This window comes from Marmota marmota, unplaced genomic scaffold, assembly GCF_001458135.2.
Source record: "Marmota marmota marmota unplaced genomic scaffold, marMar, whole genome shotgun sequence".
NCBI lineage: Eukaryota > Metazoa > Chordata > Mammalia > Rodentia > Sciuridae > Marmota > Marmota marmota.
The window spans coordinates 641768-646521 of NW_025999961.1; positions in this window are offsets into that span (position 1 = coordinate 641768).

The following is a 4754-nucleotide window of genomic DNA, read 5'->3' on the forward strand; positions in this document are numbered from 1 at the left end:
GGATTGAACTCAGGGGCACTCAAACATTGAGACACATCCCCAGCCCTATTTTGTATTTTATTTAGAGACAAGGTCTCATTGACATGCTTAGTGCCTCGCTGTTGCTGAGGCTGGCTTTAGACCCCTGATCCCCCTCCCTTAGCCTCCCGAGCCGCTGTGATTATAAGCGTGTGCCATCATGCCTGGCTTCACTAATAAATCTTCGATTGGTCGTCTGGGCTTTGTAAAATTACATAGATGTGTTACATGTTATATTTATTCATGCACATATATAATGCATATATCTTTGTGTATTACATGAATATATTTTTTTAACATTATAAGTAGTCAAATATTTGGGGATAGATACCTTGAGGTTTCTGTTCTATGTCTTAGTGACAATTATAAGTCAGATTTTTTGTTAGAGATAATATCAAAAATCAATATTGCTGGAGGAATAAGCAAATAAAAGAAAAGTAGTGAGGCCAGCAGAAGTCAAAATGAAAGTATTGGTTGTGAAAATCATTAAGCAACAATGATGATTTATCTTTAAAAAAAAATACATTCTCATTGACATTGATCCTTGCAAACATGTTTGTCATCAGTAATGCACATCATGTAATTTGACTGACATTTTTAGTAAGAAAATGCCAATATAAATTTAACTTTTCTTTTTCTTTTGGAGTTTCAAGACTCATTTCTAGAATGTTCTAAAAGTAGTGTCTATATTGGGAAGAGTGCTACAAACAAGGCAGTGTATTTAAAATATATAAGGAAGAACTGAAAGCCTTGAAAACAAGAAAGGAATATTTTGTGGGAATTTTGCCCAAAATATTGTTTAGAAAACTTCTGCTCCAGGCAGCTCGAACAAAGACACGGATTCTGTGTCAAAAAGGGTTCCATAAAATGGTGACAAATTGTTCCATTCACAGTTACTCTGCCAGATTTTGCCACACAGTATGAGAGACATTAATAAATATATGTCAGCCTGTCATTCTTCACAAAACACTCCCTTTACCCAAACAAATAGGCTCGTTTGAGACTACAATGGACATCTTTGTCTAGGAAACACTCAATTTGTAGATACATGCTGTTTTCTTCAAGCACCAGTTCTTTATACCTGGTCAAAGAAAAAACAAGGGATCCCTCTTTGGAATATGAAACATTCTAGGATTCTCAGAAGAACTGCTAGACAGTGTAGTTATGAATCACTTGGACTTCAAGGGCTGTCAGATAATCAAACGGAATGTGTTATAAAGACGAAGTTGTAACAGGACAAACTGTACTTAGTGTCTAAGCAATTGGCCACCCAGTTGTGCAGTAAGTTGGTACAAAAAAGTAAAGGTCAAAATTTACCTCATTTCCTCCTTTCAGGTTATAAAGGAGAATATATCTTGATTACCTCTATAGTTTAAAGAAGACTTCCCCTGATAATTCAGCATAGAAAAAATTCATAGCAGGAATAAAAATATATTGCTTAAAATTCCACTTTTACACTAATATCCATGACTGACTTATGATTAAGAACTAATCAATGGACAACTGGTGGGTCCATCAGTGTTTAATCACTGTGAAAAAGCAATACTGGGTCAAGGACTTCTTCTCCTGTGCTTAAATGGGATTTTCTTACCAGGAAACAACTGACTAGGTTCCTGGGAATGAGCAGTTTCATGTCAAAGATTCGTTTACTCAGCATTAGAAAAAGGTGTTATTATTTAGCCCTTTCTAGAAGTCATGTTTAAAAATGGCTTGTTGGCTACTTCTCCGTTTTCATGATGATTTTTGCGAAGTTACTCATAGGTGTCCATTTAGAACTTCATAATCCCAGAGAAAACACAAAATTAATAAAGATCCCAAATCTTAATGAACAAAGTGAAAGTATGTACAATCAGGACATCAATTAAATTCAACTTTGAGTTGGGCCTCTGTTCATCAATGTGTCCCACTTAGTCCCCTGCAAAAGGTCACTAACAGAAGATTGCTTATCTGCAGATATCTACTCATATATTGCCAAAACCAGTATCTCCCACCACAATTAAGTGGAAAATATTATTATAACCTGCCCTCCCCAATGTTCACTAGTGATTGTATGGTAAAGTTTTGTTCCATCAAATTGAACACTCTGTTATTCTACTAAAAAACACTTTCTAAATATTGTCTCTCTTTGGATTGTACCCAGCCAGAACTGGTTTGGGACTGGGTTTTGCAAAATCAGGGGTTTTACCCAACAATGGCTAATTTGGGTTTTGGTTTGGGCGCCGTGGCCTATAAGAACATGGAGGCACTCCACTTTCCAAGTTTTCTTAACTGACTGGTGACGCATCCTGAAACAAGAATCCTTGTTTTTCTTTTCAATAATTTCCACCCCTTCTGGCAGGGTGGCCTGTGAAAGCCTAGTTAAAACATGTTATTTCAATGCTACCCAACAATGAGTCAAACTAACCTTTTGTCTTTACAACTTCAGATTGTCATAAACCCTGGTTAGTGCACTCGGGTGAGGGGCAGCCTCTGAATCTGCAAAAGAAATGGGACTTTCCTCCACTGTTCTCCTTCTTCTTCTCCCATGTTTCTGTTCCTTCCTTTCTTTCCCAACTGAGAAACATTGCCATCTCCCTTTTACACATCGTGGAAGTCCACCTTAGAAATGCTTTGCATCGTATTTATTCCCTCACATACTTAGGATTCACGCCAAATTTATACTTATGTGTACCATTATTCATTGACTCTAATACCATCTTGACTGCAAGGAGCATCATTTTGTTTACCACTAAGAAGAAGGAAAGCTGCTGATTAAAATCTATGTGTGCTGTCAAATGTATGACATATTCTAATTTAAGATGTTTAAAAGTAAAGAATGACTGGAGGAATAACTTAGTGGTAGAGTATTTGCCTTACATGTGAAGCCCTAGGTTTGTTCCCCAGCTACATACACGGGCACACACACAAAATAGTAAAAAAAAAAAAAAAGATATAGAATTGATGAACATTGAAAATTGGAAGCAAAAATAAAAGATAACACAGAAGAATTAATAAAATCACTGGATTTTCCCCATTTTTATGTACAAATTGTCTATCTCTTCCTTTACTTGATTTATTCATTTCTAAAATATATTTGATGCCTATTATGGGAAGGTCCTATAATATACAGGAGACGCCTCTGTGCTGGAGGAACTTGAATTTGAGGAATGATTCCAAAACTAAAGAATTACAACAGCTTGACTGTCACTCTAACAGGCAGAAGTTCAGAATTCCATGGGAGCAGAGTGGAAGGTGACCTAACTCAGTCCCATAGGGGTTATGGAAAGCTGTCCAGAAGGGCACTGTCTACAGACCAAGATCTTGGAAGCAAATAAATAGAGTTAGCCCTTCATGGAGACAAGGCCAATGAGGAAAGGAGGGACAGATAGTCCAGGTAAAAGAAACAGCAGGCAGTAAGAGAAATTCTAATGCTGTGCTCTGACAAATGCAAAGATTTCCATAGTATGGGCATGGGAAAGGCAGTAGAATGAGTCAGCCATAACTTTCATATGTTCATATATGAAAACACAGCTAGTGTAACTCTATGTCATGTACAACCACAAGAATGGGAAGTTATACTCCACGTATGTATTATTATCAAAGCACTATTATTATACTCCATGTATATCATTAAAGCACTATTATTAGCTATGTAAATAGTGCTGTTTACTGTGTCTAAATGTGCCAGCAGATAAACCTTCCTGTTTTCCTCTCCTTAGACCATTAGTACGTCAGAGATACTTGGCCCTGCTCCCCTCCCCTCTCCCCCTGGATGCCTCCCTCAGAGCCCCCTTCACCCTTGTTTCTGAGTATATATTTCACTTGACCCAACCTAGGGCTGCCATACTTGGAATTCTCTTTGCCATTTCTAGGGATTTGTCTTGGATCCTGATTACTCCTGTTTTTGCTGGAGCACATCCTTCCAGAAACATCCTAAGGAATTGTGACAGACGTAAGTTTTCTGAATATTTCTATTTTACTCTCACTTTGATTAGGTTCCAGTATGGCTCAATTTGGCCAAACTAGAGTAGGTTTGGCTTGGTATAAAACTCTAGATTAGAATAATCATTTCATAATTTTGAGAATTTTTTTTTATTTTCTAACATTTGGCATTAATGCTGAGAAGTGTGATTCCATTTATATTTTTCATTTTAACATTATTTCTTGGTTTCCCTCTCTGAAAATGTTTTGGATCTTTTCAGTGTTCATGGCTTCTAAAGTTACACTCTGATGAGTTTTGTGTGAATCTTTTTCATTCATTGTACTAGGTACTCAATTTTATATTTTATTTCTAGTAGCCAACCATGTTTTGCTAAACATTTCTTAATACTTTGAAATTTTCTACCTCTAGCACCTCTTTTGGAAACTCCCACTAATCCAGTATTAGGCTCCTCAGACTGATCTTTTATGATTTGTATCTTATTCAAATTTTCTATCTTTTCCACTCTGGGTGCAGTTCTATAATTTATCATGTAACTACTCATTCTTTATCAGCAGAATAGCACTATCATATTTTTAATTTCTAGAAAGTCTATTTATTTTGCAGAGTAATTTGTTATTGCTTATAGATTTCAGTTTTTCAAATCTTCCCAGGAATACGAAATTTTAATATTTATAGAATCCCTGTATCATCTCCATTTTCTTCTAGTTCCTTATTTTCACTTTGTCTATTTTGATATCTCTTCCCTATATTGAGAGTTTCTCTAAACTTTCTGGTGATCCTAGTTTGTCCAATCATATGTAAGAGTGGAACTCTG